Source organism: Rattus norvegicus, chromosome 17 (assembly GCF_021556685.1).
Source record: "Rattus norvegicus strain SHRSP/BbbUtx chromosome 17, alternate assembly SHRSP_T2T, whole genome shotgun sequence".
In the NCBI taxonomy this organism is placed as follows: Eukaryota; Metazoa; Chordata; class Mammalia; order Rodentia; family Muridae; genus Rattus; species Rattus norvegicus.
In genome coordinates, this window is record NC_141550.1 from 35,653,464 (window position 1) to 35,679,253 (window position 25,790).

Sequence of the window (25,790 nt, forward strand, 5' to 3'; positions counted from 1 at the left end):
CTTGCCCATCGAGCTCACAGCGGAGCCTCATGGATCCTCCTGCTCTGCTCGCTTTGGTGCTTGGCCATCAAACGTGAGGTCTCATACTTGCATACCAATCGTTTTACACACTGAGCCATCTTCCCATCTTCTCTTTTTCTTCTTTTCTTCCTTCCATGTCTTTTCTCATCCTGTCACCACCTACCATTTTCATGCATGTGTGATAAACTTTAACATACTACTCTCTCTCCCAAGCCCGGACTGACTCTCCTGCTGTTTCTTCTTTTTGTGTTTCTGAGCACCTGTGGGTACACGTGGCTTTGTAAGACAGAACAGGATCATATGTAAAGTGGAGATCTGTGACTTTGACAATCCAAAATGGAAGTTCTATCTGCTATGTTGTCATTCACTAACTGGGTGTGTGGTTTTGGAGATGTCATATTACTTCCCTGGGACTTTTTCTCTAAGGTTCTTTTTTGTTTTAAATTTTAAACATGTGAGAGGTGCTCAAATTATTTGAACCAAATCATGTGTGAGTGTGCCTGTGAGTGAGTCATACATATACATGTGCGTGTGCATGAGTACACACACACAAACACAGACACACACATACACACATTTGCACACATGAGTGCTCAGCCTTGGATTTACACAATAGTATAGTCTGGGAGATATGGCAGGCTGTGTTTCTTGCCTAGCACTACAAAAACCAAAATTACACTAAGGGGAAAAAAGACATCACAGCGATTGAAATGTTACAGAAGTGAAAATTTGAACTATATTTTGTTCTTTCCTTCTCTTTCTGTAGGGTTAATTTGGCCTTAGATATTGGCATTGTATCTCCATTCTCTCAAGAGTGATTAAGAATAAATCATGACCTCACCCCATGAAGATATGTCATCTTTCTATTTTCACTGTTCATTTTAACACTTCGGAGGAGGAGATCACATTTTTATTTTAAGTCTTATTTTATAACAAATGACCCAGCTTTGGTATTTTGAACCTGGCAGACTTTGCACAAGAACTGCTTCCTTGCTGGGACACAAGAAGAACCTTCACTTAAATGTGACATGAAATCGGAAACATGTTTTGAATACCTAAATTGTGTGTGTGTGTGTGTGTGTGTGTGTGTGTGTGTGCATGTGTGATATGTGTATGGTGGTTTAAGTATATGCTGCTGGGTATGCACATATGTAGGGCATAGATGAACCTTGGATGTCAGTCCTAATGAAGCACCCACTTTGTTTTTTGAGACAGGGCATCTCCTGGAACCTAGGGCTCACGGATTCTTCTAAAATGTCATCCCATAGATGCCATGAATCTGCCTGTCTCTCCCTTCATAGCTCTGGGCTCCCAAGCTGACCCTACCATGCCCAGATTTTACATGGGTGCTGGGGGGCAGACTCAGGTCTCATGCTCGCATAGGGAGAACTTTACTGAACCGAACCACTTCCTCTGCCACCCCAGGCCCATGCTTACTGAGGATGAGAATACAATAAATGTGCTGGGTTTTGGTACTCTAAGTCACAGGAAGGAACACTGAGCAAGGAATGCCCTGGTAGGGTATCCAGGTTACAGTCTTTTGCTGGTTCTTCCACATGTGCGTTAGTGAATATCTAATATCACCATCATCTCAGAAGTGACTGAACTTGCAGAAATAGCTCATGAAGTAATTTTCTATTTAAATGGTGTGCACTTTCTAGAATAAATACGCTCTAACTAGGATGATATTAATGTATGTCTGACAGCAACTGCTTTGAGAAGCCAGCTTTTGCAAAACACTTTTGTCATCCATCCAAGTATGGGTCTTTTATGACAGATTGTTGTGTGTCTGAAGGAGCTATTGTGTCAACAGTGAGCATCATAATGAGTCTGAAAATCTGACTCAATGGAACAAATGCATTTTAATGGCGTGCCATTTGCTTTAAAAAGATGTACCAAAATAGAGAGGGAGTCTGAAAGCAGGGCATTATTTTATAATGGAAGACTAATACGTGGGTAGTTGTGGCTAAAGGAAGAGTGTGTCTAGGGATGGAAATCGACTTTGTTTGGATGAAAGCTTTCTCATCACTGGAGTGCCCATGCTCTGGGAGAGTCAGCTGAGGTGCCACAGGAGGGGGGATTGGCGGTGGATGGATACCTAGGGAGGTCTTTTCCTGAGGTGCAGGACTGGGGCAGACTTAGCACTTCCTCCCTAGGGTACTCAGAGCGCTTTCTAAGACTCATTGCAGTCCTGTAGGGTCACTACTCTGTTCACCACAAAGGTAGTTCTGGAATGCCTTGTTTCCTTCAGGGTTTATCTTCAGGATATAAGTGTGCCCTTACATCGAGAGGAAGGGTTGGAGACTGAGATAAACAATACTCTCAAAATTTTTTTTCTCAGAGGGAAATACACACACACACACACACACACACACACACACACACACACAGAGGGGAGAGAGAGAGAGAGAGAGAGAGAGAGAGAGAGAGAGAGAGAGAGAGAGAGACTGGGTCTGCCTTGGCTAGCCTAGAACTTGATATTTACATATTTATACCAGGCTGGCCTTTAACTTACAGCAGTTTTCTTCCCTGCCTCTTGAGTGCTGGGATTACAGGTTTTGTGCTACCACACCCAACTTGAGGCTAGGATAACTTTCTAATAACTTTCTAATGTTGGTCAGGGTTTTTTAAGGACCCAAGTTCCTATATAAGGAGTAGAGATTATATAGCAACAATATTGTTTGATATCATTATACTTTCGGAATTGATTGTCTTAGATTTATTTGGGTTATTTTTAATCATATGTCCAGATGTGTCTGTGTGTGGATCTGTGTGTGCTAGTGTGGCTGCTAGAAGAGGAATTGGAGGTGTAGGTGGTTGTCCAGTATGGGTGCTGGGAGCCTAACTTGGGCCATCTGCCGGCAGGAAGCATTCCTTCTTAACTAAGAAGCCATCTCTCCAGGCCCTCGAGGTGATTTTCTTTTTTTAAAGGACATGTTGTTTAAAGGCATATTGTTTGTGATATTACTATTTTTCTCATTTCTAATTTATTTGTTAAGAACAGGGTCTCACTGACTGACCTGGAACTCAGTGTATGGACCAGGGTAGTTTCAAATTCACTAAAATTCACCTGTCTCTTACTCCTGAGTTATTTTACATACATACATACATGCATGCATATATATAGTGTGATATATATGTATGTATATATACATACATACATATATACATACACACACACACACATATACATGTGTGTGTGTGTGTGTGTGTAGATTGACCTGTCCTGGAATTAGAGACTATGTATCCTAGGTTGGCCTTAAACTTTTGGTAGTTCTTTTACCTCAGCTTGTACTACCCTACCTGGCTGTTTGTGTTATTCGTGGGAGAGCTTGCAGTTTGTAGAAATATAATGTAGCATATTTGCCACATGCATTCTATTTTGTTTCCTACAATTTATATTCCAAGCTATCAGAACCTCCATCCATGTATGCTTTTAAGAAAATTAGTCAGCCTGGAGATTGTGTCGTGTCATGGTCCATGGGGTTTTGTGTTACATCTGCTGACTAGAAACAGCAGCACTCTGTTCTATCAAAGACCTCTTAGGAGGCTGAACCCCTTGGCAAGATGGAAGAGAGGAAGCTGGAAGGAGGATATGAGTGCTTGATTGTCACATAAAACATCGTATTTCCTGTCGACCTCAAGTCACCATTCATGTCTCTTATTCTCGTCTTTCATGCTTCGATGGTGGCAGCGCTGGTGGCAGTGTTGTTAGGCAGTGTTTCCATATTGCTTTTCTCATGGATGTGAGGGGCAGTTCCTTTCTCCTTCCAGCAGCGGATGCCTCCTTTTGGTTAGTTGCAGCCTTGCACAGACAGGCAGGGACGTCTTTTAAGGAATACTGTGTGATTGGCAGTTTCATGGGCAGGAAGACTGAAATGAGACTCTTAAAATTAGAATATGCATGACTAGCTGGGCATGGCCAGGGTGTGTGTGTGTGTGTGTGTGTGTGTGTGTGTGTGTGTGTGTGTGTGGTCTGTTCCCATGTGTTTAGCACGGTGGATTTGTATGCATGACGGTATCCTAAGGAAGGTGTCTTACCCAGAAATACAATCCTGGCTGTCCTTTGACATGGCTCATCTACAGATTATTAGGATAGGCACTCAGGTGACCCGGAAGTGAAGGTGGTGAACATTTACATCGTTTTACATTGAAGGGAGTGTTATCTGTCTCCAAGACAGTAGTAACAAGGAACTGCTAAGTTAGTGCATGAGGCACTGGCTCTATGAATTTACTCTAGCCCTTTCATGAGGAAATGGATCACAGCCTTGACTCTCTACCTCACCTGTAAAAGGTGCTTTCCACTGTAGAACAGGGCACTGTGGCTGAATGAATAGCACAGACTTCAAAGCTCATTCAAGGAAGGAAAATTAAAAGCCACCCTTCTCCTTCCCAAGCTTCACTTGACTAGGTTCTTTATCTTATCCACTTCCCCCGCTCCACAGAAGACAGAAAGACCAAACGCAGCATTCTTAATTGACAGGCTGGAAAGGAGGGCAGGAGTTAAAGACAGAGAGGAAAGGACTGGCTTTAATGCCATTATAATCCTGGCACGGTGGGCCTGAGGTTCTTGGAACAGATCTTACCATCAGCGTAGAACCAACCTGGGCGGGTCTGTCTCCTTCCATGCAGAGCCCCCAAAGCTAGCTTCTCCTCAGAATTCCAGACTTGATCTCAGGGAACTGAAAGGAGTCTTTTGTCCTTGGGCAAACCACACATTCCACAGACCAATTTGCAAAAGCCAGATTTGTGAGTGATGGGGGCGCCCATTGAAGGAAAAGCCTCTTTGTTGGGAGTTGAAATAGGGCAGAGGTGAAAGGGTGAGCAAGACAGATGTCAGTTTTGTGTTTCTCAGAGCAATCTGACCCGTAGTAGGCCATGAACGCCTAGTCGTCATATGAATACTCAGTGGAAGATTTGGGGGTGCCATTTGCTGTTTCTGGCCATTAAAGGGATATTTGAAGAGTCTTAATTTTTTTCTGCATTATCTGGAGAACGTCCCCAAGGAGGAGATAGTTACCTACCGGACAGAATCTTTTCCACCAGAAAATGCCCAGTCTGTTTTCAGTTGTATTTACTTTTGTAGTTAAAGGCGTTCTCTGAGTGCCTCTGGGAACTGCTGGAAATGAGGAAGTCTAGCAGGGTACCCAAAGGTCATCACTGTCCATGTCTAAGTTAGACAAAGATAGAAAAGTTCGTCTGGGACTCACCGCTCCCACTCCCTCTGGGACTAAAACCACCCATTGGCATCATATGTCTTTTCCTGCATTTTAAAAATATAGCCTATAATTTTGTATACTAAATTTGTCTGTGTTGACTTTGGCGTCAACTTAGCCTCTCTTCTCTGATAGACAGATTGACAGTCAGACAGAATCAATCTTTCTCTCTCTGCCCAAAGGGCATCCAAAAGGAATCCCTTTATAGAAGTATCCCAGGAACCGTTGCTTCATGCTGACAAGCCGGCTCACCTGCCTCCCACTCTGCCCCAGTGTTCCCCTTGCTCCACCTGAGGCAACCTTCGTCAACAATGAACACCTGGCCACATTACTGACCGTGTGGGAAGATGGGCGAGGGGACTTTCGGGAAACCTTCTTTACAATTCAGCAGAGGTAGAGCAAAGTCAGCTGTGTCTCCTGGGTGTGGCTCCTGTCAGTATGGAGAAGGCAGCCCCTCCCCCTTTTAGGTGTACTCAATGTTAACTTAGTTCTCTAAGGTACGTAAGGGTGAGGAAGAGGAGTCTGCGAGTGGTTTCCTGTTGCTGGGTTTTTATTTGCCCGACTGTGGAGGTACTTTTAGATTCCCATTTCATTCTTACCTAAAGAAATGTATAATAACGGAGAAGGAGTTTGCTAATGTAAAACTCAGCCTTTGAGGGTATGGACAACCTGCCCAAGGCCACTTGAACTCTTAGCAGATGTGTCTGATCCAAAACAAGTTGCCTCTGTTTAGCGCGAATCAGTTTTAGAAGTGTTGACAATGACATGCTAGATAAAGGGAAGAGAAGAGTAGACTTGTAAACGATGTTTTGCTCTTAAAACCTATGTCTCTTTTCTAGGCTGCCCTCTGCCTTGGCTACACAACTGACTGAGGTTTTGTTGTGGTCCGAATGTGCGAAGTTCCCCACAGAGGTGCATGGCTTTGAATCCTTGCTCTCAGCTGGTGTCCTGTTTTGGGGTGTTGTGGAAATTTTAGGCAGCAGTTCCTTGCAACAGGAAGTGAGTCATTGGGGTCTGGCCTTGAGATTTCACAGCTCAGCCTGTTTCTGGTCAGCTCTTAGCTTCCTTTTCTGTGCACATGTGAGGAGTCCATCCCAGCTATATGTCCCTGTCACCATGGATGCTGGCTGCCGTACCTGCTAGGGCTGATAGACTGTATCTCTTAAACCATGAACAGAGTGAGCCTCTCCTCCTTAAATTGCTCTTGTTAGAAATTTGGTCACTAGGATATGGTGGTCTCTTTTTACATAGGACACTCTTGGGGGAAAAAAAAACAAGTTAAGAATCAGTCATTTTTCATTGGTACAAATGAATTAATCTTTATTCTGGAAAGCTAAATCCTAGAATTTAAACCTAAAGTTTCTTTAAATCAGTGTAAACAAATGAAGCAATTTTCAGTAGTCACACCTCTTCAATATCTTATTTTTAAGAATTCAAGATTTCAAGCTTGTTGATGGTGTCCCATGCCTTTAATCCCAGCACTGGGGAGGTGGAGGGAGGCAGACGGATCTCTGGGTGTTCAAGGCCAGATTTGTTACAGAGCCAGTTCTAGGACAGCCAGGGTTACACATAGAGAAACCCTGTCTTAAAAGAAAATTCAAGATGTACTACATCAATTTAGTGTATTTTCTGAAGTAACATAGGTACAAACAACTTTATGTTTGACAATTTTTTGTTTTTTGATTCACAAAAAATGCACAGAGCAAGAACTTGCCAAGAAAACATTTTCTACTTCTACTGTTCTACAGGTATCCTTTCTAGTTACAAAACAAAACAACAACAAAACCAAAAAAACCCTTAAATCCTGAGTGGACAATACAGTCTTGCTAGTAGTAGACACAATGAACTGGCCAGTACTGCAGAGCAGCCCGCAGGCCACTTTCATCTGCTTAACTCAGTCTCAACGCCTGTTGGTAGGTAGGTCCCATTTCTTCCTCCTACCTGAGCCAGCATCCCACTCTGATCCCAGGCCTTTGACTACTTACATACCTCATACAACAAAGTTAGACTGTCTGCTGGTTTCTTTCTCTTAGCGCAGTGTCTACCAGGTTTGCTTATGTGGTTAGATTTTTTAGAACTCCCTTCTTCTTAAAGGTGAAATAATAATTCTATTTTTGTGTGTTTATGTGTGCATACTCTGTCTCTCTCTCTCTCTCTCTCTCTCTCTCTCTCTCTCTCACACACACACACACACACACACACACACACACACACACAGAGCACACAGAGCACATTTTCTTTGTCCACTTACCTGTTGATGAACGTTTTGATGCCTTGACCATCTTGACTATTTTCAATATGGCTGCAGTAATCTGGGGGGTAGCCATTAATGTCTTTGAGGGATTCAGATTTTAGTGCTTTTGAGTAAGTCACCAAGAGTTAGATTGTCGGATTCCATGGTAGTTTTAGCTCTAGTTTCTCCTAGACTCTTCTATGTTGTTTTCAAAAGTGGTTCCGCCATTTTGCAGCCTCACCAAGAGGCTTTCCACTTTCTCCAAAAAAGCTTGTCTTAAAGAATTTTTTTTTTAAATGATAATCATTTCAACAGGTTTGGGAGCTCACTGTGGTTGGGATTAGCATTTGCATTTCCTTGATGATTTGTGACATCAGACTGAGAACTTTCTGTATAACCTAGAAAACACAGGGAAGAGCTGAGCTACAACATTTGGAGTTTCATATCTGCAATTCATATAATATACATGAGGAGATGTTAACCTACCTTAGAATCTAGGAGCCTTCGCAAGTCAGAGGTGAACTACTCCAAACCAATACAACCCGAATAATAACCTGATTTAAATGGATTAAGAAGGTGAACAGATGTACACGTGGCTGCAAGTGTAGGGAAAGTAATCCTGCATGTCTGAAGGTATCTATCTCTGAAACCTTAATTCTATTCTTCCAGTGTGGAGCCTGAAGAAAGAGGGCAGTCATCTGGGCATGGTGGAGCAGGCCTTTGACCTTGAGGCAGCAGATCTCTGTGAGTTCCAGTCCAGGTGGAGCTACACAGTGAGACCCTGCCTAAAAAAATAAATGAATAAATCAATAAGTGGAGAGAAAGAGGAAGGGAGGGGCTTCATGTGGAATGAACCTCCAGGTTCTTTCTCTGAGGATGTGCTATATTTAACGTTAGTCTCTCCTCAAAAGTACTGCTAGTTTATCGTTTTTAAGCGGGTGTCCATCGCACACTGTTTCACTGGAAGTGGAAAGGAAACCACGTGCACACATTTGGGAAGTAGCTGTGAGTCTGTGTGTACTCTTGCGAGCAGAATGGATCCAGTGTGGAAGTTTAAGCTGTGCGACACTCGAGACTGTGGAATTCCCTTAAGATCCAAAGGCCATGGAGTATTCTTCAGAGGACTGCCTCGCATATTTCCTGTGTATCTTGTTTTGTCTGGGGACTGTTCCACAGAACTCTGCCATCTGTAGTGGGTGGCAACTGTATCTCAGTCTTGAAGAATTCATCTGTTCATTTTCTTTCTTTCTCTGACTTGATGACACCATTGTGGTTACTTCTCCTCCCTCCCCAATCAATAACGTCTCATTTTCCATTATTACATCTTAAGTATACTGCAGTGGCTGCAAGCTGTTACATTTTCATTTTGGTAATGTGATGGTTGGAAAAATCTGTCAGGAAACAGTCGCAGGAGTTCAAGTCCTCTGAAGTGGGGCTGTTTTCCAGTGAGTCTGCCTAGACGGAGGCAGAGCCCCACCTGCCTACATTTTGCAGCATTAGCTCTCCAGCCTGTATCTTCTTTAAGACCCTGGAACTCCGGACAAAGTCACCTGCCCCCGTGGTCAAATAGAACTCCCAGAGCCTAGGTTCCTGTCTCCTCTCTAGCTACTGCTTCTTCGTTTTATATTCCAAAGACTGAGGGTAGTTTAGATGGAGTGTCTCATTGCTGTTGAGAAACAAGGAAAGAGGGGTGTGGCAGGCACCTATCATCCCAGCACTCAGTAGGCTGAGGCAGGAGAAAGTTTGAGATCAGTCTGGGCTATAGAGGAAGATCCCGTCTATAAACAACAACAACAACAACCCCATCAACAAAAACTACCCAGGGTGTTCTAAACACGAGAGTGCCAGGCTATACCCAGTGACTGGATCTGGCTCACAGGGGTGTCCTTGACAACGGAAGCAATCTCCCTTAGAGCGATTTGTCCTAAAGCATTTTGCTGCTGGTTCTAATATCTAATGGTAACTCCTATTTTGGTGAGGAGAAGCCCTTGCCTTTTAATAATGCTTTTTCAGTGCTGGAATCCTGTCTTGTAAGGACACTTAACTGGTTAGGGGAGGTACAGTGTGGAGGAGTGTGGTTTAGGAGAGCTTGGTGAACAGGGCAAAGCTGTGGCTAGAGTGCGGTTCTATCTGATCTAGCAGTAGCAGTGAGTGAGCCGGAGTCCCACCGAGCCACTGTCTCTTGTGGCGGTTTGGCTTCGGGGATGTTGACTGGCAGCTGGGTGCACAGCAAGCTCACCTTCTCCATTTTCCTTCCCCACTGGCTGCTGTCTTAGGGGAAGAACTGTAGCCATTCATCATTTTGGACAGTTAACGGCTTTCTTTTTAGGGAGGTGTGTCTCTACATTTGGAATTGAAACAAGCGAGCATTTTGTTTCCTTCTGCAAGGTGCAATCTTATACCTCTTTTCACAGCAAAGGAAAACTCTCAGGTGAAGGTTATCCTTGAAAGAAGAGTGTGAACTGAGCTCAGTGTGAGGATGGGCTGCCTGGTTGTTTCTTTCCCCTTCAAGCCTTCCCTTCCCTGGTCCTTTTTCCTTCAGGACTATTCTATCAATCTTTTGTCCCCTAATACTTACATATTAAGTCTGTACATCCCCTATGTAAATGTGTGTGCCTTGTAGTTGAGTTAACAACGTACCACATACTGGGAAGCCTAAAGCCTCAGAAAAGTGTTTCTTCCAAGTTCTGGGAGCAGAGGAGTCCAAAATCAGCATCCACTGGGCTGACAGCAAGGTTGTCAGCAGCACAGACACACTGAGTGGCTCACATCTTACAGTGTGCAAAGCCAAACAAGTTTAGTCAAGATGTTAAAGAGTGCAGAAAGATTTACTGTCTGTAACTAGGTAAGGAGAAGCCAGGATTCCATCCCCACCCCCAAGCAATGTCCTTTTCCAACAAAGGAAACATGGGGATTTTATTGGGGAGTCTCTGAATATTTACACAGGGAAGCAGTTGTGAGGCAAGCATAGTCCTGTGCATGCTCAGCCCGGAAGTGCATTCCTGAGCAATCTCAGTTGAAGGGCATCATTCAGGAAGACAAGACAGTGGCCGGTATTTTAGCTCAAAGTCCCAGCAGGCATGTCTGAAAGACTGGAATGGTGGGTAGAAGCACTTTTGGCTGTGCTCAACTCTGTCAGGTGGGTTTTATCTGAAAATGGAAATGGTTCAGCAAACCAGAAATGTACCACAAAGAGGCCTGTCTCACTTGGTGTCAAATAACAGACCTGGGTTCTCTCTGAGGATTTCTGCTGGCTGTCAGCATGGCATTGGGCACCTGTAACCTCAGCTACTTGGGAGGATGACTTGATCCTAAGAGTTCCAGACCAGCATGATGGTGATGATGGTGTGGTGAAGGTGATGGTGGTGGTGTGGTGTGGTATGGTGGCGATGATGGTAGTAGTGGGGTGGCGGTAGTGGCCGTAGCAGTGGCGGTGGTGGTGACAATAAGAGAACTAGGACTTATTCTCTTCTTTTAATCAAATCTCCTCTCTTCCCATACATAACTCTTTGGGTATGGGATAGATCAGTGTTAACATTATTAGAGGGCTAACCAAGGACACTGGCGATCCTGAGTTTTGGATCCTAATATGGAAAATAAAACAAGTGCAAACAAACACAGTCATACTGATTGCATGTAGGACCTTCTTCAGTGGCATGATCTCCCCTCCTAAAGGGCTTTCGGCTCACTCTTTGAAAACCTCTTTTCTAAAGAGATCACAATCTAGCTTCTGGGGGTTAGACCCAGTATCCCTGGGGCCAGTGGTCAGCCTCTTATAGTAACTGCCATGCAAGGTTACACAGTCCATTCTATACATTTTTCTTGGCGTACTGGTTAGCATGGACTTTTCTCGTTGACTGTCTGGTCATCCCAGGAGTGACCTTCATGTATGGATTTTGGTTCTTCAACTGATGCAGGAGTGTAAGGGCTAAAGGGTGCCCACCGGTTAACAATCTTGTTCTATCTCTGTCCAGGAGGTGAGTCCTCCTAGCCTAAGGCAGTGGCCTTTTCACTGTGTAATAAAAAGAAAAACCACTGTGCTTGCACACCTACCTCACCCCCAGCGCTGCAGTTGGAATAGTGCCTTTGGCATTCATTTCATTCTCTAAGGCTTTGGGTGCCAGCTTTACAGAATGGTGACAGTCATCCTCACACCTATCCTCCTTAGGTCCTTTTTTTCCCTGTATGACCAAGTGTCCAGTAAGAAACAGCTTAAGGGAGGAAGGACTTCTTTTGGCTCACAGTTTGAGACAGGTCATCATGGTGGCAAAAGCATAGTTGTAGGAGCTTGCTCACATCTGCCTGGATCAGGAAGTTAGGGCAACTAAGGGATGTGGGCTACCAGCCACAAGCTGCACCACCATAGCCATTTCCTCTGCCTAGACCACACCTTCCCATTTGGTCCACACTGTCCCCCAAACAGCACCACCACCTGGGGAGCAAGGATTTGACTGCATGAGCCTGTAGGGGACATTACACCCTGAAACCATGTACTCTCTCTCGGGTTCCTGTGGGTTTCAGATGAGTTAGTTCATATAGACAACCAATGGCCCAGGCACATGGATGGTTCTTTACCACACCAGCTGTATTGTTGCCATGGCTATTCTACTGCTCATTTTTGTATCCACCCCTAAAGGAACTCTCTCGAATGTGTGGTAGGGATTTTGGGCTGGTATCCCGCCTCCTGTTTGCTTACTCCATTGGCAACTGTCTAGCCAAAGAGCTTGGCTCTGAGTCCCTCCCTCTTGTTTGAACTGCATGGTCCCACTTACCTGGGCTTCTTTTCTCCCATCTGCTTTCCACTGGTGATATTTCTCTTCCCTGGGATCAGCTTCTTGCCCGTCATGCCATAGCTGAGTTTGAACTGGTTTGTTCCGCCTTCTTCCTCCATTGTCTCTTGACGATCAGTTCCTCCCTCCATCTATTTCTTTATGGTTTTTACTTCATACATCTTCACCCTTCTTCCTTATTGTGACAATGGCTTACACAATGGGCAGGTCTTACCACAGAGAATTTTGAGAGAGCTGGTACCTAAACACAATCGGTATTTAGGATGACTGTAAATTTTATCAGCAAGCGTAGCAGACTCTGTGTAGCAGGCCCAAGGATCAACGGATCCTCCATTCTGACAAAAGTTGATGGAAATTGCATTTCCTCATACACTTCAGTAATGGAGGAGGCATGGTCATGGTGTGAGGAACAGCAGAGGTATGTGGGGTGAAAATCTACAACACAGATGTTATTCAATGATGGCAAAGACATGTCTCCCTCTTTTCATGGAAAAAACTACTATAACTTCCAGAAAGTTCTATCTAATTCTTTTGGTGAGTGCATGTATGTATTTGAATATGTGTAAATGTGCATTAATAATATTTTAGAGTAATTTACTAGTAACTTGCTAAATTTAAATAGTATATATATTATTAGTTTTAGGGAGATGTATTAAAAGAACAACTTAAATATTATTATAGAGCACAGCATTTCTGGATAAGCTTTTCCCATTTTTGTTTTTCTAATTCACTGCTCTCTAAATTCCCTGTAAATATTAGCAATAACAGAGGAAACCTAGCCAAGATGTTGGCATTCTAATAGGCTCTCTCAAGGTCTGGTTCATAGCTTTTGTTTTCAATGTTCTTTTCTTTACCTAAGCTTTTAAGTTAAAATTTACAAAACAATATGCTTCATTTTGACACACACACACACACACACACACACACACACACACAAATGTAGTTACATCTTGCTCCTATCACCCCACATGCCACTTCTATTCATTCCCTTTCTTGGTCATCACCCTGTTCTTGCCAAATTGCTTTTTGTACTTATACCATATATATGTATATCCTTAAATGTAGACCATGTATATGAGAGAAAGTGTGATGTTTTACCCTCCTCCTTTACCTTCCTGTTTCCCCTCCTTTCCTCCCTTAAGTCATTTTCCTCCCATATTGTAGTGACCTTTCTATCCCCACCTTCCCACCCCCCACACCACACAAAGAAAACTCTAGATTCTGCACATGTGAGCATGTACTCCCTTAAGTCTGGCATATTTCTGTTACACAGTGGTCTCCAGTTCTTGGATACAGTTTCATTTTGGTTCTTTACAATGGAATAAAATTCCATTGTGCATATATATCCACGAATCAGTATGAGTGCTGATTCCTGGTCTTGGCTCTTGAGAATAGTGTTGCAATAAACGTGAAGATGCCAGTGTCCGGGTAGAAGATTCCCTTTAGTATGTACCCAGGAATGGCATACCGAGATCACATGGTAGCTGTAGTTGTAGTTTTGAGGAAGCTTCATACTGATTTTGACAGTGGCTACACCAGTTGACATTCCTGTTCAATTAGTGTCAGGTGTTAAAACCCTACATTCCTAACAGCCACATTAGCAATAATCATATTAACACATATAATTGTTGAACCATTGTTTGCAGTTTTCTAGTTGCTAGAGTAGAAATGTAGGTAGTCAAGTAACCATTCATTTTTAACATGCCAGTTGAGTAGTGATCTCTACCAAGCAGGTAGAGACTTCCTTATGGAGAACACATATTTCTCTGGGAGCCCAGGAACCAAGTCACTTGGGTCCAAAAGAAATGCTGAGAGAACAGCTTGCTCATCTCTCCAGGCACCATGGGAAGTTTCTGCTCACCCCCAGTCTTCCTTTCTTCTAACTGCCACCCTGCTTCCTGCCTGCATTTGAGGCAGAACTGCTGACAGCTTGTCACTGATTACCACCCCTGTGTTGGCCCCCCAGAAAACCATAAAAAATGGGACTGAACGTCTTTTTTTTCCTGGCTTAAACCCCAAATAATTCTGAATCTAAAGCGAGGGTGCAGATCTTGCCTGTTGTGTGAGGGTGGCTCTGTGAAGCAGAAGGATTTGTGGATCTTTTATCAGTTGCTTCCCTCCCGCGGGTCTACGACTGCTCGAAGGAAATAAACTGTTCTAGGCCCTGTCATAGCTATGTCAGCGATCTGCTAGCAGTCGGTTGAAAACATCGGTAATCTCTTGGGCCTTAGTTTTCTAACCTGTAGAATCAGAGGAGGTACTGATGGGGTGTGTAGCTTTAAATTAAGCAATTCTGCCCTGGAGACACTAGAATTCAGAGTATTTATGGAATCTAAACTTTAAGACACCAAAAGGAGGCAGACACCAGGTTATGAGTCACAAGTTATTTTCTTCAGCCTGACTCTGCCAGTTCACACCTTGTTAGGATCATAGAACGGTGAGGTACACTGTCCATTTATTGTTCCTTTCACTCCTCGGTGCTTGGGCTGTGTTGACTAGTGACAGCAATTGCTACCCTCCGAGTCCCTCCCACCCCCATCCATCAGAATAAAATCCATCACACTTTTGACTACGTTTTCCTCTCCAAGAAAATGATCTTTAAGAGAAAGACATGTAATATAGACTTTATTCTTCTTAAGGTATCAGAGAAACGGTTGAAATAAAATCAACACATGATGCAGTGTGTTATTTACACTTAAAATAGTGAATCCTGGCAGAGCATTTCATCAAAGGCTTTGGGACCAAATACCTGTTCCAGACTTACAAAAGTAGGGCAATGTATAGCGGAGAAGCCCCTGTGTGTAGTGAATGTGCCCAGTTAATCCACATTTCTCAACTACAGTAGGGGAAGAGGCAGACTTAGGAGGGCTTAAGATGTACAGATATTTGATGTCTTTGTGTGTGTGTGTGTGTGTGTTTGTGTTATACACACATACTTTTAAAATTTTTTGTATACATAAACACATATGTGCATATACATGTATGTGTATATGTGTGTATGTTTGTGTGTACTTTTAAAAAGACCTTCTCATAATCTCAACTTAAACGATGGTTACCAGGCAACTCAGGGGCAAAGGCATAGTCTTACCCGTCCTTACTCTTCAGAATAAAAGTAAGCAAATGGAACAGAACTGAACAGAATAGAATCCCTAGGCATGGGGCAGCACATAAGCACTTAGATCAACTCTGTACAGGTCTTAGCCCCGCACTCTCCACCTCCCATCATTATGCAGAGTGAAGTTCAGTCTCGCTTTTATTTTATATTGTTTTTCTGAGCAGGAATAAATTGTGTTGTGTCTTTCTAGAGGTTCGCTTTTTAACCTCCAGCAGTTGATAACAGCATGAAAATTTGTTGGCCTTTGAAACTTGAAATAATGGGCTATAAAGCCTCATACATACAGAATCTTTCATTGGGTGTTACTTTATATATTTATTTATATACATCCACATGTGAGAACATACCCCACAGCCAGGGCTCCACAGAGAAACCCTGTTCTGAAAAACAAAACAAAGCAAGAAACCCAACCCCTTAAATTAATATTTTGCCATAGAATTGAATATTAATCTTAGTTTGTGTAATAATGATTAAGCACATAGTTATTTCTATCTGTATTTGCATTTTCCATTGTCTTTAAATTAGTGCTGTACATACATGGCAGCTCTTGGATTTATTTACTGATTCTAGAACATTTTCTTTGTTTGTTTTGTGTTTACATTTCAATTAGATTTTCCCCCTGGTGCTGGGATTGATCTAGGGCTTTGCCCATTGGAGGTCAGCCCTGGTCCACTGAGTTATAGCCCAGGCATTTTTTTCTTCTTTATTTTGAAACAGGGGCTTGATAAATATAAACTGTGCTCCCCATTCTGACCTTCAGTTCTGATGTCCTGTCCTTAAACTCTTGATCCTTTGGCCTCAGCCTCCAGAGGAGCTGGAACCACCAGGCCTGGTTTCAGAGTGTAGGTTGTTTGATTTTGTTTTGTTTTGTATTTTCGAGACACGGTTTCTTTGTGTAGGTTTGGCTGTCTTAATCTCACAATGTGGATCAGGCTGCTCTCAAACTCACAGAGATAGCCTGCCTCTGCCTACAACTGGGTGGTTGGCTTAAAGCACTGGTTTATGTAGGCTCTTTGTTGTTGTTTGGTTTTTGTTGGCCTGCCTTCTTTCCTTCCTTCCTCCCTCCCTCCCTCCCTCCCTCCGTCCCTCCCTCCCTCCTTTCCATACACACATATGCATATTCATATGGAGGTCAGAGGACCACTTGAAAGAGTCATTTCTTTCCTTCTACCTTATGCATCTAAGAGTTCAAACTCAGGATGCTAGGCTTGGCAGGAAGCTCTTTTTATCTGCTAAGCCATCTTAGTCCCCTTCAGTAAGTAGGCTTTTAATCTTTTGTGTTCTGGCAGCTTCCTAATGTGTTCCTGAGCCTCTATTCTGATGTAAAGTGGTGCTAACCACGGCTCCTGAAAACTCACCTGTGGGAAAATTTGGTCTCCAGTGCAGCAGTATTGAGAGACAGGATCTTCTGTTAGTGATTGGTTCCTGAGGGCTCTCCTTCATGAATGGATTAGACCATTTGTAGATGACCAAAAGATCTTTGGGTCCCCAAAGTAGGAGTGGTCTTGTTATGGAAGTAAGCCCTGTGCTGTGCACTGGCTCCAATGGTATCCATCCTGTTGTGATGTGGAACAATGGTTCCTGACATGTGCTCTTGGACTCCTTGTCCTCCAGACTCAGGAGTCAGTAAGTTACTGTGGATCACACATCATTCAGTCTCCAGTGTTTTGTTCTAGCCACAGAAAAACTAACACAAGTGGGATTCCTAGGTCAATCTGAAATCCACTGGCTTGTACCGTAGCCCACCGGCACTGTATACCCCAGTCCTTAAGGAGAGGTAAACTCAGCAGCTTTTGTGTTTGCATGCTGCTCATCTGTCATTACCTGCCTGCAGCTCCTAGTGCCTTCGAAGCTCAGTGTTGGGCTTTACTGCTCCACTCTGCCATGCCTTCAAAAGGGACATTCTTTCTGTTATCACTCCAGACTGAGCTTAGGTGGGGAGCCTTTCCCTAGTTTCTCAAAGATTTCTAAATTTGAGGCCATAGTATTTACGTAACCCTTAAAGGTATGGGGCAGAAGTAGGGAATTACAGAGCAGAGGTCAGGAGATAGGACTCTTTCTGGACTCCAGAGGCCCAGATTTTATCTACAAGATTTTATTTCAGGTCATGCTCCCAGGCTGTGCCTGATGCCTATAGACACAGGGGTCAGGCTTCCCGCCACCATGGGGCCCTGGAAGTAAATCCAGGCTCCTAAGAGTCCATTCAAGAAATATTTATAAGTTATATAGAGCAGAAACTTACAGCTTCAGCCAAACAAGTACATTCTCCACACGGCCCATCTGTTTTTATTTTGGAGTGTCTGCACGGAAGGAAAGTACACAGGTTTTACGTGATCCACGAGCAGCATGAAACTGTGTATTAAATTTCATGGTGAATGTCTTCTGCTGGGGAGCAGAGCCATGCTTTTCATCAGGTTATTAAGAGGATCTAACTTCTCCCCAGATGATGAAGAACCAAGTCAGTAGTCCAGTTCCAGTTTGCTGCTTCTTGTCTGGAGTATCAAGGGTTTTGTCTGTGTAGATCAGTGGCTCTCAACCTTCCTAATGCTGTAACTCTTTAATACAGTTCCTTATGTTGTGGTGACCTCTAACCATAAAATTATTTTTGTTGCTACTCCATAACTGTAATTTTGCTACTGTTATGAATCATAATGTAAGTATCTGTGTTTTCTAATGGTCTTAGGTAACCCCTGTGAAAGGGTCATCTGACCTCAAAGGGGTTGCTACTCATAGGCTGAGAACCACTGGTGTTCATCAGTGGATTACGCAGGGACATGCTCGTCTCTGTTTCTTCTCCTCCTTCCTTCCTCCACTTTCCCCATCTCCATCCTCTTCCTCCTCCTCCTCCTCCTCCCTGGTGCTGAGAATCAAACCCAGGGTCTTCCCATTTGAGGTAAGCACTGAGCTGTATCCTCAGTGTTTTATGCTTGTTATCTGGGAACAGCTACTCATTTGCAGGTATTTCCCCTGAGTGGTCCAGGTCCATCCCTGGGTGAGAAACCTCCCTCTAGCATCTGCAGAGATGCTGTCCTCTGGTCTGCTTGGTATCCTTTTGTGATCCTTTTCATTTCCTAAGGGATCTACCTGTTTGGATAGCCTTCCTGAGGTGAAGCCATAGCCTCTATCTACAAAGGGATATTTCATTTTTATTGGCAAACAGTCTCCTACTGAGGAGCACAGTTTGAAAGGCACTCCCCAAAGAGTTTTAAAGAAATGAGAGCCGTATTCTAAACAGTCTGAACTCTTGTAACTGTCCTTTGAAAGTGGACATTTCCCTAGAGGTCCCCTCAAGACTTGGAAAATGGTAGAGCTGGACCAGGGACAGTGAAAGATTTCCTTCCCTGTCTTATGCTGTTCCAAACATCTTCTTGTCTCTAGTTGCAGCTGGGATTCAGGAATCTTAAGTCTGATGCTGGATTTACCCATCCCCTTGTTGGGCCTCTTGGACACTCCCAGGGCCCCATTTGCACTTGAAATTTTAGGGCGTTGAGTTTTCATTGTCATGAATCCAGTTTGTGATGTCTGGTAATGCATTTACTAAACACATTCTCTCTTTCTGTTTGGGGGACTCATCAGCCTTCTAAGCAATAGGACGTTCATCCATGCCAGGGCCTGGGGATGGAGGACAGTAATTTGCTGGGACTGCATCTTTATAAGTTAGGGACCAAGATGAATAGTCAGAGACCTGAGACGAACAGAATGTTCACAGAAGGCTTTACACAAGGTCTCTCTTCTTGATGCTGCCATTCACATCCTTTAAAAAGATCGATTTTTAGGCATTTGTGTATGTATGCCACATGTGTGCATGTGGCTGTGGAGGCCAGAGGAGGATGTGGGTCTCCTAGAGTCGGCGTTACAGGTGGTTGTGAGCGCCCTGCATGGGTGCCAAGCCTCTGGAAGAGCAGTAGGTACTCCTAACCACTGGGCCATCACTCCAGCGCAGCCCCTCATCTCTTCACATGTGGTTAGCTGAAATGAGGTTGTGGCTTTATTGGGAAGAGCTGAGTCTGGGGCTTGGGAAGTACTCTGCCAGATGCTTTCAGGTGCAGTAATTAAAGGGGAACCAGAGGACTGGGAATTTGGGTCACCACATTGGCAGGCTGTCCATTTCTATGGGGTTCTGAAGCATGTTTTCTCAGGTGATGTCCATGAAGCTTCACAGAGACCTTTGCCTCCCATTTCTTGTTGTCGCTCAGGAGGTCATTACAGAGCGCTGTCTCTGAACCTAGCCACAGTGGGTGACAAGGAAGATCTGTGGGTTATGATCTTGCCTCCCAGGTTTTCCCCCCTGTTGATAGGTTCTTATGTGTGTGGCATATGCCTGTTTCTGCGTATGTGCTCATCTGCGTGTGCACTTGTGGAAGCCAGAGGCTGACTTTAGTATCTTCTTCTCTCCGTCATCACCACCACCGTCTTTGAGACCAGGGGATCTCTCAGCTAGACTGGCTGATCAGTAAGTCCCCAAGGATCCCACTGTCTCTCCCCTTTCCCTCTCAGCACTGGATGACAGGAGTATGCTGCCTTACCCAGGGTCTTGCGGGGATACTGGGGATCTGAACTTGTCTCTTACTTTGCTGCAGGCACTGTACCGGCTGAGCTCTCTTCCTATCTGTGTGGTAGTGTCCTATAGGTTTTGTGTAGAGAGCTGGGGCAGGAGTTTCAGGACCATGCCATTGGAGCATTCCTATGAAGGATAAATGTAGAAATTTGCAACTTGCAAGCATATAGTTATTGGCTAGTTAGCCTTTTCTCACTGTCATGAAAATAAATGACAGAAACAATTGAGGGGAAGAATTTATTTTGCCTTGTGGCTTTGGAGGGTTCAGTCCTATGGTTTCTTGGTCCCATGTGCTTGAGCAAAACATGGCAATGGGAGCTTTGGGTGGAGGAAAACTGTTTACTCGCTGGCCAAGTAGGAAGCAGAGAGACAGGGAATGTGGGCAGTAGCTGTTTTCATCTGCTTTTCAGGACTTTTATTCTGTCTAGCCCTCACCCATCAGTCGATGCTGCCATCCTTGGTTAACCCTTTCTGGAACTGGCCTCACTGATATACCCAGGCTTGCCTCACCAATCTCCTAGGTGATTCTAAAATCCAGCAAGTTGATGGTTACTATTTTACCATCATAGTCGTTAACATTTTAACCCTGCCAAAAGAATGTCTTCAGGCTGGAGGCCAATGGTAGAGTGTGGGGTTAGGTCTCAGCATCAACAGAGACACACAGGCTTGCTTCATTTGTTTGTTTAATGCATATGAGCACACTGTCACTGTCTTCAGAATGAAGAGGGCATCAGATCCCATTACAGATGGTTGTGAGCCACCATGTGGTTGCTGGGAATTGAACTCAGGACCTCTGGAAGAGCAGTCAGTGCTCTTAACCACTGAGCCATCTCTCCAGCCCTGACATACAGTTTCTTTAGAGCCCTTTCCAGTGCCTTTTGGAGTTGGAAATTTTATATAAATGAAGTACAAAGCTAGGAGGCTTCCGTTAAGATGAATGGATCTATGTAACAGTAACTTTAAAGGTGATCAGTTAGTAATTTTATTGGGAAGGACTTGCCAGTCTTTGTCACTGCTGTGAAGTGCCTCCTTTGAGCTGGATCAAGGTATTTTACAATATTATTAATAACTTAGTTTGACAACAGAGGTTCTCAGGAAATGTGCTATTAAACCGTATTGTACTTTGAATCTTCACAAAATTTCCCCATCTTTTCTCACATGATAACCTAAACTTTGTTCCATGATGGTCTGCATTCCAAAGATAAAAGACAGTTAGACTTGAGTTGCCAGCATCAGATGCTGGTCCAGGCTTCTTTATTTAGCTCTTGAGGTTTCCACTGACTTCTGAGACCCAGTACTGTGTTTCCCTGAAGCTAAGGAGCTGAGCTGACCTTGCCTGAGGCTTCTCTGGATGGAACCTCTGGACAGATGAATTTCCGTGGTGTTAGTGTCGGCTTTTAGTGCCAAGCTTCAGTTATCTAGACTCTTAACTGTCTCCCTTGCATCCTAGCTACTTTCCCTAAGGCAGAGGGGAGAGGCCAACACATTGTGTTATTAGATGTCCCCGACAAACCCTTAGGATAGAAAACTACATCACATAAAGTGACATCCAAAAGAGACGTCCTTGTCATCCATCCCCATCCAATCATTGGCACACTATACCCAGACACGGTAGGGAGCAGCGTCTGTTTGGGTGCCTGTCACTCAGGCAAGAGCTCAGCCGTGACACTCCTGATTTCCACAGTTCCTTCTGCTCTGTGCTTCCTACCCATGGCAATCCACGCAACACAGCTCCGGTCACATGGAAGCCAGGAGCAGCACAGCCTTCTTAAGTGGACGCCTTGGGGTGTGAATCCCTGGTCTTCGTTACGGGGTTCTTATCTTTCACCTATTTATTTGCTGTAACTATGGTGCAGTGGTACTTTTGCAGACAAACCACCTTCAAGTGTAAACCACAGTATTAGCTCAAGTGTTTATAGTAATTGGGACTCAGCGCAGATGTCATTTGTGTTCCTGAAAGTGTATAAAGCCTAGGAGTTTGAGGACTTTATGCCCAACATACAGGTACCTTAAAGCAATTAATTATTAGTTAATTGGTTTTGAAGAAATGACGGCAGGGCATCATGTAGCCCAAGCTGGCCTTGAACTATATATAGCTAAGGAGTACCTTGACTAATAATCCATTCACTACCTCCAGGAAACAGCCATGTACCACCACGCCTGGTTTACTCGATGCTGGAGATTGAATCTAGGGCTTATGCATGCTGAGTGAGCCGCACCCCCAGCTTTTATTTATTTATGCACTAACCTGAGACAGGACTCACACTTGAGTGAGGCTTGAGCTGGCCTAAGACTAGAGGCCCCCGGCTCTGGTGGGCTGGGATTACAGGGATAAGTCACTGTGCTGGGCTGAGATAGTTTTATTCCTAGTCCGTTTTCTTTCCAGTTAACAAAGGCTACGGCAAGAAGACTTTTTTTTTCCTTTTGGGGATGCTTGGCAGAGCCCTAGAACCGGTATGCGCAGTGTGCTAGTACTGTGTGCCAGGTTTTCTTTCCTCGGTTCCCTATGCCTGGCTTCTTCAGCTTACCGTGTGGGGGTACCAGGGATTTTATCACGCTCCTAAATAACTTTTAAAAAGTTCCTATGCAGTGCACACGGAATGGCATTTGGCATCTGACCGACTGGAGGGCAGCTGTGTCAACCGCTATACCATCAACACCTCTGCTCGTCTTAGCCGGTTTTAAGAGCCCAGTTCAGTGGCAGTAAGCAAATTCACACCCTCCCAGAGTCATCACCACCACCCATCTCCAACATTTCATTTCACCAAATGGAAAGCCTGCAACGAGAGGAGGAGACACTTTACATATGTAAATAAATCTCTGAGTGGAAAATAATAAAATTCTCACAGTAGAAGGCTCGATGGGGACATGTTAGCTCTTCAACTTATCGTCTCCATTTTTTCAGTATTTCAGTTTCTTATAGTACTTTTTATACCGTCCTTTTAATGTAAAGATTGCCTTTTAATATAGAAGCTCCGGATAGTGTATATGTTCTCTCTCTCTCTCTCTCTCTCTCTCTCTCTCTCACACACACACACACACACACACACACACACACACACACACACACACACACACACACATTATCTGGAATCTGGAGCAGGCATTCATTCCTACTTTGTAAACAGGAAAGTCGAGGCAGTGATAGAAAAAAGCGGTGCTAAGGGGCCAGGCTATCAGCTTAGCACCATGACTTTAAATCATACCCCTTTACACTGTTACACTGTACTCAAAAGACTGTGAGCAACTTTTTGTGTTGCCTGCCTGCCTGCCTGCCTGCCTGCCTGCCTGCCTGCCTGCCTGTCTGCCTGACTATCCTGTGTCGTCTCTTGATTTTGTGGGCATAGAGCAAGTGTCAACAGGGAGGATTCCTGGAGTTTTGTTCTAAATTGTGGGTCTTGCCCTGACAATAGTCAGTCTTGTTCATCACCCTGGGCATCTCCTCAGATCTCACATTCTTGTCCTCTGCCTAAACACATAGATGCAGCAGATGTCTCTTCAAATATTACTTTAAAAAATGCCTGGGATTGTATTTAAATGGCTTCAATTATTCACTAATTAAATCGCAGATTGTTTCTCCTGGGGCTTTTGCAGTGGGCTGAGTTTCTTCATTGTTTGTGTTGGACAAGGACAAATCTTTCACGTTGTAGCATTGTGAGAAATCCTGCTGAATAGGCTAAAGTCTATAGTCATTTCAGAACAGATTTGATATTACTAAGACAATCTTTGAAATTTTTATTTACTCATTTACATTGGCCAGGCCAAGCCTGGCCAGATAGTGTGCTTTTGTTTTTATTTATTTATTTATTTATTTATATTTATTTATTTATTTATTTATCTTCATTTCTGTATTCAGTCCTGGAGCCCAGAATACCCTGAGGCATTGTGGGCACAAGGGAGGCCCATGTGTTGTATTGAACATGTTGGCTTCTTGAATCTGTGTGCTGTACCAAGAATGGCACAATGGGATCCTGATATTTTAACACCACATGTGTGTCTCTGGTGTGGCTGTCACGTTTTGAATCTTTAAGCCGTCTTTTCCCAGAGCATGAGTGTAGTGTGCACTTAATCCCAGAATCTCGTCTGTCCTCCTCCTCATTTGTTGTTGTCTTGCAGTCTAGCATGTATGAAACATTTCTCCCATGTGCTGTGCTCATTTACAGAGAGAAAGTGGGTGAGGGGGGCACAATGTGGAGAAGAGAAACAGAAGTTTAGTGTTACTGAAGACCCAAAGCTTGTCTCAATATGCCTTTGGTATTTTTAAACACGAGTGTTTGCTAGCTTTTAAAAATGTAAATTATTTCAACACCTCAAAAAAAAAGGCTCAATAATTTCATGCTAATATTCACCCCTATCTTAGATAATTAAGACTTTCTTCTCTGAATAAATATCCAGCTCTCTGGAGTGGTTTGGGGGCAGCCTTGTCATAGCTGAGCATTCCACATGCTTGTCTTTACTTGTGGGGAAAGTCAATTTCACCTCATTTTACAGGTGAGTCAGAGGTTTACTGAGGGTAAGAGAGTCAGGGCTCATGGGATGGCTCAGCAGACGAAGGTGTTCACTGCTGGACTTGATGACTTCAGTCCCTGGGATCCACATGGCAGAAGGGGAGGACCAGTACTTGTGTCTTCTGACTCCACACCATGCTATTGAGCGTGAGTTCCCTTCTTTTACCTCATACACACTCACACTAAATAAGTGAAGAAGTTTTCTCAGTATTTCAGTGGCATTGTGTACAGATGCCACACAGATAACAAAAGAAAGCCATGTCCTCTCTGTGACATGAACACTCACTGTGGAATTTTAGGTGGTTGATGATAATCAATCATTGTCAAGTAGAGAAGTGGTTTAAATACATGAATGTTGTAAATGGTGGAGAAAATTGAACACTTCTGTCCCAGACAGTACCACACTGGTATTAGCAGAATCCAAGTAAGTGGGCGAGCTGGAGAACTAGAAGATTTGAGGATGGGAAATGCAAGAAGTTTTCAAATCAAGCACTTCCAAGTGTCTGTTCTTAGTTATGCAGTGAGAAAGAGCTTGTCACCAGAGTACACAATTGAAAGAATCTGTGTCAGGTCCGGTTGAAGCAGCCCAGAGATTACCACACGACACAGTTGAGGAGAAAGCAATTTGAAGCAGGAAGTACAGAGTACCCCAGTGAAGGCACGATGAGTCTCCACACCACAGCATCAACACAAGGGGATGCTGGCAATACGGATGGACAGGGGTGCGCACTTAGGAGGCTGAGGTCAGAGCTTTCAGTTTACTCCCTGTCTCTCAACCCTCCCCAAATGAATGGATGAGTGGATGTCAGGTCTAAACAATAATGAAAGCAAGCGTATCACCAGGAGTTATCTTAGATACAATGCAAGACAGTTTCTGTGTGTGTGTATGACCAAGTACACCCGTGTAAGTAGTTATCTTAGATACAATGCAAGACAGTTTCTGTGTGTGTGTATGACCAAGTACACCCGTGTAAGTAGTTATCTTACATACAATGCAAGACAGTTTCTCTGTGTGTGTATGACCAAGTACACCCGTGTAAGTAGGGGTCCACCTGTGTTTGCCTCTGCCACATTGGGGTTACAAGCATGTGCTGCCAGACACAAATTTCCTGTGTTTGTTCTAGCAGATTGCAGTCTGGTTCTTTATTTTCCTTTCCTTTCCTTTCCTTTCCTTTCCTTTCCTTTCCTTTCCTTTCCTTTCCTTTCCTTTCCTTCCCTTTCCTTCCCTTCCCTTCCCTTCCCTTCCCTTCCCTTCCCTTCCCTTCCCTCTTCCCTTCCCTTCCCTTCCCTTCCCTTCCCTTCCCTTCCCTTCCCTTCCCTTCCCTTCCCTTCCCTTCCTTCCCGTCCCC

The 25,790-nt window shown here is 44.0% G+C and overlaps 1 long non-coding RNA gene and 1 pseudogene across 9 annotated transcripts in view; one reads left to right on the forward strand and one right to left on the reverse strand.

The window, feature by feature from the left end:
* Positions 1–25,790, forward strand: part of LOC134482707 (uncharacterized) — a 501,539-nt pseudogene that overhangs the window by 36,288 nt on the left and 439,461 nt on the right. The window lies entirely within an intron of this gene.
* Positions 5,770–14,533, reverse strand: LOC148000130 (uncharacterized). Its single transcript, XR_015641650.1, has 5 exons — positions 14,316–14,533; positions 12,243–12,501; positions 7,489–7,868; positions 6,374–6,494; positions 5,770–6,005 (listed from the first exon to the last, which is right to left on the reverse strand). It is a non-coding gene; the product is annotated as an uncharacterized LOC148000130 (long non-coding RNA).